This window comes from Solanum pennellii, chromosome 10 (genome assembly GCF_001406875.1).
Source record: "Solanum pennellii chromosome 10, SPENNV200".
NCBI classification, from domain to species: domain Eukaryota; kingdom Viridiplantae; phylum Streptophyta; class Magnoliopsida; order Solanales; family Solanaceae; genus Solanum; species Solanum pennellii.
Window position 1 is genome coordinate 65,880,138 of NC_028646.1, and position 13,394 is coordinate 65,893,531.

Here is a 13,394-nt window from a genome sequence, read left to right on the forward strand (position 1 = left end):
ATTAGAGATCCTAAGTGTTTGGGGTGGGATCATGGAAGTTTAGGAGGTTTAGAGATGAAAAACAGAGAAGAAAATAGGGAGGACCAGTCTGTTACACCCTAGGGCGTTGCGCCAGCCAGAGCGCCTCAAACCAGAGTCTGTCCAACAGGCTCTGGCGCTCCACGCCTCTCAGAGCGCCAAGACCCCCTGGAGACCTCGTTCTTTCCCTATCTTTTCTAACTAGTTCTTAAGTGATGTACCTATCAATCCTAGTTGATTCCAACACTCTAAAATACATCTAAACATTATGAAATCATCCATAAAAATGATATCATGATCCTTGAATCCATAATCCAATTCAAGGAAAGTAAGATCAAAGTCAAAGAAGTTAGGAGTCAAGTTTAAAAGTAAGAAGCAAGTCAAAAGTAAGTTTTTAAAGTTGTAAAATGAGTATTAAACAATCGTTTTAACTGTGGTTTAAGGCTTAACTTAGAAGTTGAGCAAAGAGTAAAGAGTTTAGTTAAATTCTCAAACGCTATAAAGGATCTAAGATATTCCCTAAGAGTTCAAGTTAAGTAAAGAGCAAGAGTTGAGTTCATTTCTCAAAAAGTATAAGGGGACTAAGTATTCCCTAAAGGTTTATAAATGTTTCACATCTAAGTAAAAAGGGAAACTAAGAATTTGAAAAGAGTTTTGAACAAAAAGGGGAACATTGATTCTAAAAGGAGCTTTTTAAAGGTAAAGGGTTTAGTAAATTATCTCAACCCAAAGGAAGGAAATTTAATTAAAAGTATGAACAAAATTATATCTTGGGAGTAGTATTGAGCGCCGATGTGAGGATGAGAGTTCATATTAGCCTAAATCTCCATGTAAACCATGAAGCCAACAGGGAATTAACGGGTCATACTTTTTAGATGATCACGTAAGTTAATCTAGTGGATCCACTAAACTAAGTAAGGTCCTATACCGATGACAAGGTATAGGATAGCGTGAGGTAAAACGTTGTATCATCACTTAGGCTCAAGTGATGGTTGTCGGTTAGAGAATCTCCCACAAAAGTTATATTATTCATATATAAGTAAAGTTGAGTTTGTTATTGCCTTTTTTAACGAATTAAGTTGTTTTTATGGTTTTACAAGCTTTATATGTATCACATGTATTTTAAATTGTTTTATATGCATACCTTGAGTTAAGAATATTCTTGAGTTGAGCAGAGCCCAGGTAAGTTCATCTTAATGCCTTCAAGCTTAAGTTATCGTTTAGCTTTCCAACTCGCATACTCGTACATTCAATGTACTGATGCTAGATGGTCTGCATCAAGAAGGTAACTAGGATCAGAACCAGTGCACCGTTGATCCAGTTAACTACTCCACAGTCACTTGGTGAGCCTCCTTGCATTCCAGAGGACATCCCTTTTAATTTTCTTTCTAGCTTAGTTCATTAGGATATTGTGGGGTCTGTCCCAACATCCATCTCAGTCAATTTAGAGGCTTCATAGACAATGTAGTAGTTCAGTTTTGGAGTCTCCTTTATCTTATACTTCACATGTTACAGTATTGGGACTTAAGTGTCATTCAGGCCAAGACAATTGTTTAAGTTATCCTATGAGAATGCTTTTAATTCTTTATCTGAGATGAGTAAGCCTTCTAGTGAGTTAAGTAAGTTAGTCCAAAGGTTCGCTCTAGGCCAGCAATGGTCGTTGGGTGCCGGCCACGTCCAGGGTGTAGGCTCCGGGCGTGACAGCTTCTGACTGAATTACTTGGGCTTTGTAATGACACCGGAACAGTGATTATGGAGGCAATAGGTTGAAGCGTTTAGGAGAAGTAGGAAGGTTGGGGGTTGAGGTTTCAGGCCTACTTGTATAGACTTTATCGGATCTGACTTAATCCCCTTTGTTATGGAAATGTTATTCATGTCTTTAAAATGTACTAGTTCTCGAAACATGCGTTATACGTTTGTCCCATACAATTATTACAAAGTTGAATTATTATATAGAAAATGTTGGACTTAAAAATATTAGTTTTACCAATTTATATTTTATTGATTGAATAAAATTCATATTAATCAGATATTACATCGACCATCAAGAAATAAAATATGGAAAAATAACAATATTACTGTAGCATCTGATAATATGAATATATCTATATGATTTATCCTTAATAATCTCTCATTACGCTCCATATAGTAAGTACACAAATATGTATCTAGTTTAAAGAAACTATATCAGTAAGGAAAGGATAAACAAATTTCTTTCATATAAAACTACATTTTAAAATGATTATAAAATTCATATATTAGTAATTTCAGCACTAATAAAAATAGACTTATAACATTCATAATTTCATAGTAGATTAAATTAAAGAAGTATAAATCAGTAAAGAATACAAAAAAAATTAAACAGATAATAACAAATACAACATTCATATCCTTCGTAAGACTTTAATAACAATATATATAGTAAAAAGAAATACATAGGGAGTAAAGTTCTTGATGATACCTTCTCCCGACCAAAAAAATCCATCTAAAATGGTAAAGATAAAACTATGATACGAAATATCATTCTAATTAGGATAAAAAAAATACTAATATTTAAAACAGAAAAAAGTACATGAATATTGCCTATTGATTCACATCAACAAGAGGCAAGTGGTAAAGAAAAATTACTTTTTCAGGACACATTTATATAGCTAAAGATTTATAGGATAAGATGAAAAGTTTAAAAGTTGTTTAAGTTAATTTTCAGAAGTTAGGTATCTTAGACATGGGGGAAAGGAGAGGTTGATTATTTTTATTAATAATTCAACATATTTAATTATACTAATTATAGAAAAAGGATAAAAAATTTAATCCATTTAACCACACTAATTATAGAGAAAGAATAGAGATTATTTTTTTTAGAAAAAAGTAATTCCTAATAATTTCTACGAAATAATTTCTAACAATTTTCTATGAAATATTTTTGTCTTTCAAAGTTTGACTTTACACCTTCTTATTTTTAGTATTTAGTATCATATAATATAATTATTGCTCAGTATTTAAATAATTAGAATTTGAACCATTGTGTGTAGATGCATGTATTTAAATAAGATTATTTAATATTAATTAATAATATATTAATAATTAGTTTAGTTTAAGAATGAAATAAGGGAAAATGGTAATTCAACTTATAAGTTAGGAGCTTCCCACTTGTAATAATATATGATTTTCTTCCATTGTTTTTTGCTTTGATGTATTCCAAAAAGATGAAGATGAACACGGGATAGTTAAATGATCAGTGGGTCGGGTTGGGTCGGGCCGGGTTTAAATTGGTTAATTTAAGTAACCGTGTTATTTGGTTGATTTAGAATTTTTCATCCAATTGAGGGGTACATGTGACAAGTTTGTAGATGGCAAGAGTAAAAATAACTTCATTTTGACAGCGGGGTATAGTTAACCAATAAAAACAAAGTCGAGTGGTATTTTTAACCCTTTTCATTCATGCGGACATATATGAATTGCAATACATCAAATTCATAGTTTCTTCATTTCAAAATTAAGGGACCTTTAGTATCTAAAATAAATAGTTGAAGCTGAAATTCTATGAATAACAACTAGAGGCAAAGCCCCAAAATCAAAAATTTCAACTCATAATAGGCTCTGTTTGGGAACTTTAGGATCATGATCAAACTAAACAAATCGAGTTTAGTTGATGCATTTTCAAATGGATGCAATCCCCAATCGGCTTGGCTGAAATCAAGTAAAGAATTCAAAACCTGATCAGCGACTTGGTGATACTGACTATCCAACCTTGCATCTGGAACCAAGTAACCACTGACCTGCATGCAGTAACATAAAACCCAAGTCATTAGATGATAGCACAAATAGAGCTTTATACATTCCTATGACAACTATATATTTGTACCTTCACTTTTCTCATTAGAACATTAATGCAATAACGGGGAATAAAGAGACCAAAATGTAACCAAGTGATCTTCTATATCAATGACAATGAGAATCATAATGCCACTTCAGGACCCACTTGGCATACGTGTTACACCTACCATAAGAACCCTTATCAACAAACAGAACTTTGGGTATTTAGTAGCTAAAGCATGTTATTGGCGTTTAATCATGCCTCATAGGACCCAAATAATGCAGAGTTAATAGTAGCAAACAAATATGAGCAAGTTCACAACTCATGAAAACTGTTAAAAATTTAGACCTGAAGAAATTAAATTTAAGGAAAAAACATAGCCTCATAGTACAAAGCAGGAAAACTATTATCAAAACACAAGAAACCAGAGCAAACACCAAAAGGGGGCCATGTTACAAGGACTCTAATGATCACTACTAGGAAGAGATTTGTGTCTACACATGTAAGGACCCAACAAAGGAATATCGTACTCTATCCGTTATAGACAAACTAGGTGTTTGTGTGGGTGTCATAAAAAATTCAGGGTCCTGGTGAAGTAGCAAACTGAGGCCAGTTGAGAATGGAATAATAGTAATATGTATCTTTTAGATTATTGAATGATCCCGAGGAAGACCAGACCAAAATCATATTGTTTTCTCAATTACTAGATGTTATCTTCTTGAGACATATTTTCTTTTGGAAAATCTTGAAATCATAAAGCGCGACTTTGGAGTTCTCTGATGCATTAGATTTTTTTGCAATATCCTCATGCAAATCACATCGACTATTTTTTTTGCCTAACTTATGTTATCCCCCTTAGATGTTTGATAAGTGATTTTACTCATCCAAGAGGATCTAATCCATGAACCTTCACATTGCTCACATTAACATTATTTTCTTTGCTAGCAAGCATGAGGACTTTCAGTTTTAAGAGCCTTTTCATTTCTCCGAATTAATTTCACTTTTCTATTCTATGAATTATGTTACTATCACTACTATCAAGGCATCGTCTTTCATGAGGAACTACTTTTCCATTTCCATCATTTAAAGCAATTGGCCTGGTATTTGTTCTGATGTTCCACATCTAACAACTATTTCTAAAAGCAAAAGCAACATATCAATTTTGCCTGCAATATATAAACAAGTGCAAAATATAAAGATTGTCTTGAATGCTCTAAAATTTCCTGGGGTATTTGTTTTATTCCTTGAGTTGAGCATTACTTAGATAATATCACCTTGGTAGCTGCATTAGTAGAGCCAGTGCGCGCAGAAGCTTCACCAATTTGTCTCTTTATCTTTCATCAGTTATTACCTTACGAATGCAATTGTCACACCACCATCATTAATATTTTTGAATGTCTGGACGAGGAAGTTATTCCTTAGAGTTACTGCCTTAACCAAAAGGTGACCAAATAATCATATCCTTTTTTGTAATTTCAACAATATGTCGATTGTATCACAAATAAAGACCAACAAATATATTGGATTATTGTCTTGTCTAATCCAATGGAGGAGTTAATTTCTCAAATTGTCGCTCAACTACTAGTTATTATCTGAGAATGAATCACTTGCTTTATTGAAAAATGAAATCATTAATAAAGATGACTATGTATTGGATGTATTTGGTGGCAAGCACTGTCATTTTCTCATAACTTTAATTTTATTATATCAAAGTAAGGATGTGTTTCGGTCTTACAATCTTGATCACTAACTTGATACTTGTTCCAACAAATATTCTTTACTAAAACACTTGGCCTTGTTTGCTATCTTGATTATTTTCTTCTTACTTTCTTACTTAGATACAAATCAAATGAACCACCTCTATTTATAGGAGGTGATGGAAGAATCTAGAGAGATACATACTACTTACTCTCTTCTAGAATTTTACTAGATATCTTTTTCTAGAACATTTATAGTCTTTTTTCTCTAGAATGCTCACTTGAGAGATTTTCTTCAATTCTCTACAACTCTGAAACATTCTAGATTTTTCTTAACCTATCTTAAATAAATAATTAATTTTTGATGAATTCTTAATACTCCCCTCAACACCAACTTAACGTGTTCTTTGCTTTTGTTGTGAGTTATTCCAAAAACTATGCAAACATCATGACATCCAATCCATGCCCTTTTAGAATCTTCATCTTTGTTGGATTATTCTGATCCCTACTCTTTTAAAATTATTCAAAGGTAGTAGTCTCATTAATATTGACCAACTCTTCTAATGTTACTTTAATATATTTGGCGTTTGACCATTTCATTCGTGCCATCCTTTTTAGTTATGGTTGTAGAGATTCTTACTCTCCCTTGCAAGGATTCTAGAGTTTCATGTACTCTAGTTTTCCATGGACTCTTATTTTCACACTTTGAAGATATCTTCTCTGTATGTGAATTATATTATTCATATACCTCTTGTTCTAGTTTTGTCTCACTTCATTGTCTTTCTTCTTCAAGCTTATATGTTAGCTTTTGCTCCAATTAATTTTTTATCTGGCGGGAAAACTTCTTTGAACTACCATTTTGGTACTTTATCAACTACTGCATAAGTTGTTACGGATATCAAAACATAGATTTAACTATCGTTGTAACAACTTGAGATAGTTGCTTGTGAGAAACTATCTGAACGTATATTGCATTTGCAAAGACGAGGAGGAGCTTATTACCTTGTCACTATAACAAAGTAGAGGAGATTGCATGAAACTAGTCGGTTATGAAAATGACTAGCGATGAGAAAAAGTTCATCAACATGAGCGAGTACAAAGGCGGTCAAGTAGTGGTGACCGCAAATAATTCAAAAAGGCCAATAACTCGTATTAGCAAAACGATGTTCATGTCACATCAGAGCTCAACACAAGTGGAACTTCAAAATATCTACCATGTTCTAGGTATAAAAAGAAATTACTTTTGTGCCATAAAATTTATTGCAAGTGTCAAAATTAATAGCTTCAGGAAACTATGTTGTGTTCAGATAGGATGGCTTAAAGGTATATCAAAGCTTAAAAGTAACAAGCTCCCTAGAGATTTATGAGAAACTATCGCTAACATAGATAAAATGTCACTCAAAGAACTTGAGATAGTTGCTTGTGTTCAGATAGTTTTTTGTGTTGAGATTCTCAACTCTATTGTGAGTGCTAGAAAAATCCACCATTGATTAGTGTCTCGTGAATTTGTAGCCTCCAATAGTAGCTTTTAGGATCTCCTTTCCTTCGAGTTTCTACCTTTCTTTATACACCAGACTCTCAGGTATCACTTGTTGTATATTTTTGGCTTAAGGTCACAATCTATTTCTCACAACTTATATTTTATTATTGTAAAGTAAGATTCACTTCGATCCTACAATTGTTACACACAACATTTCTTGCATCACACTCTATCAACTCTCTCTTATTTCTCAATCAATTGTAATTTGCTATCTTACTTACATGCTTTGAGAACTTACTTTCTTACTTGGTTACCAATAAATATGGACCATCTCTATTTATAGGAGGTGATGGAACAATCTAGAGAGAGATCTCTCTTCTAGAATATTTCTAGCTATCTTTTTTCTAGAACTACATTTTCTAGAATATTTCTAGACTTCTCTCTCTAGAATACTCATTCTAGATATATTTCTTCAATTCTCTACAACTCCAAAATATTTTATATTTTTCTAGACTTGTTGGAAATAAATAATTAGGTTGGTGAGAAATCAACCCACTAATATAGGAAAGCAAATTGAATCCTGTCACAGAGGCCCCTTATATTTTTATCTAGATATGAATAGTATTGTGGGGAAAAAGGGAAATTGCTCACGAGTATTGTGAAGAGAGAACTAAAGGTAGCTTTAATACACAAGCCTAAGTAAACTTCCAAATCTAATGAATTTGAAAACAGAAAATGCAAATTCAAAAAGGAGAGATATGCAATGATTAGTTAATCATTATATTTCATATCATATTATTTATATAAAAGAAAACCTTAGGTCTATCTACGTGACGCTACCACAAATCAGAATTTTTTTGTATTTATTTATTTCTAAAATTAGTCTTCTTCTTTCATTAAAAGTTGTGGCATTTATGAAATGTTCTTACTTTATGAAAAGCTGGGACTTTAATGAAGAGATGTCACTTTAATGAAGAGTTGCGACTTTTATGAAAAGTTGTGACTTTTATAAAAGTTACGACTTTAATGAATAGTTGTGACTTTTATGAAATGTTCTGACTTTATGAAAAGTTGTGACTTTAATGAAGAGTTGCTACTTTAATGAAGAGTTGCGACTTTATGAAGAGTTGCGACTTTTATGAAGAGTTGCGACTTTTATGAAAAGTTGTGACTTTTATGAAAAGTTGCGAGTTTAATGAATAGTTGCGACTTTTATGAAAAATTGTGATTTTTTTGAAAGTTTGTGACCTTACAGTAGGGTTGCAAATTTTCCAATTTAGTTGTAACATTTCCGATACGCTCAAACTTACTTCTCAAATAAGAAGTAAAGCAGTCGTATCAAGTAAAGAACCCAACTAATGAAGTTGGGATCGTTCCCACGAGGAAAATAGTTTAGACTTAACTTTAATCTATTATTACTATTGTTCAGTCAATTATTTCCTTGGAAAGCAAAAACGATAAAAGGGGTTTTTTTATTTCTAAATGAATGAAAATAATTAGCTAAATCAAAGTAGACCACTAACAGATTGAAATGTTGGAGTTTAATCAGTTAATAAAAGTAACTAAGGTTTACGTGTTCTCCACAGGTTCCTAACTTGATAATTCTAACTATAACAATTCTTTCCTAGTATCTTGCATGTAATATGATAAGTTATGTATTTCTAAATCCTTGGTCCAGCATCTAGAAAATTTCACTCCGCACCTTGGTCCGGCTACGTGTGTTGCTATACTAACCCTTACCTTTACCTCATATTAAGCATCATATTCGATATTTGACTAAGTTATTACCTCGTACCAATCAATACTAGCATATTACATAGTATACACTAAATCTATGTTGATAATACTTTTCCTATTATCTACCTCCTTGGTCCGGCAAGTAGCATTAAGGCGAGTTCTAAAATTGGCCATCCGTTAAAAAGACTTCTAAGCGAAAGAATTATCAATACATGCAAGACACTATTCTAGAATTGTTATTTTAGTTAGGTTTTACCACATTATTCGCCTATGGTTCCCACAACCCTAGTTATGGAGTTTAGTTATCTATAGTCATATTCACAATATTCAAATATGTAATATAAGAATTCATGCACTTACTTCAATGAGAAAGAATAAAATCCAGAAGTTCACTTGATTAATCAACAAAATCACCAACAATCAATTACTGAAATTAATTGAAGACTAAAGATTCTCCAAAAGTGTACTAATAATCACCAAGTCTAATCCACAAAAGAAGCTAAAATAACCAAGAGTCTAACTATAAGAGAGTCTAACACCAAAGAGTCTAACACCAAAAATGAGGTTTTTCGAACTATTTATAAAAAAAACAAAAACCTAATTAAAGAAGGACCCAGCCGCATTTTGATATATTTCCAGCAAATAGAGTCCGTCTTTAATTAGTTAAACTTTGCCCTAAAAGAAGAGGAATAGTTAAACTTCCTGGATGTTGACCAACAACATTGCTAACTCTGGATGGATCTTGAAAATGATAAACATTAGAATTATTTTGCAAACTTCCTCTTCTTCCTCTCCCTCACCTCTACCTCTACCACTACCTCTACCTCATGCCCTTTGAGTACTACCACTTGAGATGTTGTGTTGATTCAAAACTTGATCGTCATCAACAAGTAGTGTAGTATCTGCAATGGAAGATATTTATTTCTACTTTCTCCTTGAACTTGATAACATTCCCCCTCTTGTTGTTGCTGCTACAAGTTCAAGGAGAAAGCAGAAATCAATTTCATCCATCAAAGATACTACAATACATGTTGACGATGACCAAATTTCTAATCAACACAATACCTTGAGTATTAGTACATGAAGGGGATGAAGTAGAGGTAGAGTTAGAGCTAGAGGTTGAGAAAGAAGAGGAAGGTCGCATTTTAATGCTATTGTGGATCGTTTTCAAGATTCATCCAGATTTCGCCATGTTGTTGATCTGAATTACGGAGATACACATCCAGGCCATTCTCTTCTTTTAGAAAATCTACTTAATATATACCAACAGGTACAATTGAAATCTAGTATATGTTTTAGTCACGATCCTAACTTTATATATTTCAGTCACGATCCTAACTTACTTGGGACTGAGGCGCATGTATTAGTAGTTGTCCTATGGATTTTATTGTTAGACAAACTATAATGAAAAATTCAATTATAATATAAGATAAAGGAAGATAAGCAGGAAGTTCAATTGTTCCTCTTCATTCAGGGAAAGCTACTCAACTTAATCATCTACTTAATTAGTTGAAAGTCACTTTACGTTTTAAGCAATCATATGCTAAGTTTTACAGATTTTTTAACTTTTGATGTTGCAAATGTGTCGTATTATTTAAAAATACACTACTTTTTGAGAGAACACGACACACACCCATTGAAATTTTTATAGAGTCCAAGCAGCATAATAAAGGCATATGCTAGTATTAGGTGATTATTTCTTCTGTAGTCCTTCAACTTCTAATGTTCAAAATCGTCCGCGACTGAGAAATGTAACTTTTTGTCCATGCATACTCTTCTAATTGAACGTATTTTCTAATGATATCTCAAGGGAAAATTTGTTTGACATGGTTGGAATCCGAGTTAAATCTAGGTTGAATTTTGTTAGTTAACCTGAAATCATTATTTTTAACTTGGACTATGTGTTTATGTAGATCACACTGATTCTCAACTTTTCGCAACTTGGAACTTGGCATGGTAGACAACAAGTTCTAAATATTTTGTTGATTGTTGTACCCGCAAGATCCATGGGGCAAATATATACTTGTCCTAAGAGAGTCAATTGACAACTCTTAGATAAAAATGCGGACTCACTTCACATAGAGGATGACTAGACTCTTCTATGTGATCATATACATCAATCTAACAACAATCGACAAAGCAGAATGTGGACTCCCTTCACATAGAGGACAACTAGACTCTTCTATATGATCATACAAGCGTCTTCCTTCTTCATTAGGAGCTTCATCAAAATATCGTTCGGGTTCCATCCTACCTTGAACCTTGAAAGCACCATTGATCATTTCATGAACCCTATTAGGATCATATTCCCTTCACATAGAGGATGACTACACTCTTATATGTGATCATATAAGTGTCTTCCTTCTTCATTAGGAGCTACATCAAAATATTGTTCGGGTTCCATCCCACCTTGAACCTTCAACGCATCATTGATCATTTCGTCAATCCTATCACGTTCAACCCTATTATAATCTTCAACTCTATTATTATGTTTAACCCTAATTTGGTCATGTGGTGCAGACATACTATATTCATCAAGTTCACATTCCTAATTAAGTTTAACTTATAATAGATTCAAAATATATTCAGTTATAAGTTCTAATTAAGTTGTAATACAAGTTTAAATTCTCTAACTTGAAAATCACTTCATCAATTCCCAACTAAATAATATTTACACAATTCACTTACACTCAAAAGTAAAAACACTTTATCAATTACTAATACAAAAGAAAAAAAATCATGGTCAATATATTCATGAAATTGAAACATCTATCTTGTAGTCAAAACACTTCAATTACTAATTTCTAACTTCAAATCAAAAATTCAATATCAACTCAAGAAATACCCTAATTAGAACTAGTCCTAAATTTTCAAATTCAAACTAGTTCACACTAATTATATGATCACCCAAAGATAGTCAATACATATATTGAATTAATATTATAAGTGAAACAACAAATGGAGAACTCACTCATGCATATAATTGTCATAAGATTGATTTTAAATGAATTACTACTTGGAAATACTAATTAAATCATAAGATTGATTTTAAATGAATTAATACATACTAATTGAATTTAAATGGTAACAAAAGAGACGAACCATATCGAAAAAATAAGGTAGTGCTCATTCTGTAGCAATGACAATGGAAGATTAATATCAGTAAATATACAATTACCTCGAGTTCGGATCCTGAAGATTTTTAATCATTAGCCTCATGACAAGATCCTTCAACTATGATTGTCATCTTTCCATCTATTTAAACGACAAACTAGATCGAAATTTCAATAAGAAATTTGAAGATATTGTCGCATGTATGTTCGAGGTAAAAAATTTAATTGGTATACCTACAAGAATAAATATTATCTGTATCAAGTCTTGAACATATCATCAGAGATATAAATAAATTTAATTTGTATGCACCAATTAATTCAAAGTTATTTTATACATAATCAAATATATTTAATGCAAGAGGAATGACATGATTAACATACACTAATATATACACTACATTTTACTGAGTTAAGTTTTAAAGTCTTTAATGGAACAAAATTTAGAGCCCTAATTCTCAAATTAGTTCTTTCATCAACGCAGCCTTAAATCAACAAGTGTTTACAATCAAATAAATGCTTGAACAAGCTCAATGAACCGACCATATAGCATATAACAATTTATTTGAAGTAATTTAGGATTTTCTATGTTAATTTAGTTGAACTGGAAAGGTATAAAAGTTGAAGATTAAAAAAAATTCCAAAATTTACTTAACATCATGATAATGCAATCAAGCTTGACAAATTCATATCAGATCTAAATAGAAGTCATTCAAAACAATTCAAAAGTCAAATTATGATTTTTTACGGCACTGATGATTTGCATACACCCATATGATAAACATCATAGATAATAAATTACAAATTTTAACCATAATCATAGTAAAATTACAAGTAAAACAAAACAAAAAAAAAGTACGAAGAAACAAGAAAATAAACAACAACCAGAAAATGAAAAACGCAAAATTAATAAATGACATCATAAAAAGCGTTTCCTTTAAAGAAAAATCATAACGATATCACTAGTAAAGAAACCAACAAAACTGAAAAGGATTAAATTTAAACATCTAACATGGAAAAAAATCAGACAAAGAGAAAAGATATACCTTTAACCTGAATTGAGATCTCAGATTAAATGAAGAACAAGTTCGATCCAAGATGAAAGCAACATTGTTGATGACCTAGAAAAGGAGGTAAAGATGTTGATTCATCCAAGGCGGGAGCATTTCAGGTTATTAGGTTAAAGGAAAGGGGAGCTAAATGGAGTGGCGGATGAGGAAACCCTAATCATAAGGGACGTAAATATATGGAGAATGTTGAGGGCTTGTCGGGGATGGGCTGGTCGACTTTGGGCTTTTATAATTGAATTTGGGTAAAAAGTCCCAAATTTGAGATGTATAGATTTCCTTATTTATTAAGAAGAAACTACATTCACCCAAAAAAAGGGAAAAGTTTTCAAAACAATAATATTTTAGCTTTTAGTCGGACTCCTTAGCATCATTTTCATTATTTATTAAAAATGTCATTATTTTTGTTTGCTATGGTATTAGTCATGTATATATTTTATTTTGATTAATATGAAAAAATACAAGTAA

The 13,394-nt window shown here is 31.9% G+C and overlaps 1 long non-coding RNA gene across 1 annotated transcript; it reads right to left on the reverse strand.

The window, feature by feature from the left end:
- Positions 1-3,435: 3,435 nt before the first annotated feature.
- On the reverse strand, positions 3,436-13,099 carry LOC114074176. The gene is made up of 3 exons (XR_003574619.1): positions 12,906-13,099; positions 11,928-12,096; positions 3,436-3,797 (listed from the first exon to the last, which is right to left on the reverse strand). It is a non-coding gene; the product is annotated as an uncharacterized LOC114074176 (long non-coding RNA).
- Positions 13,100-13,394: the final 295 nt, after the last annotated feature.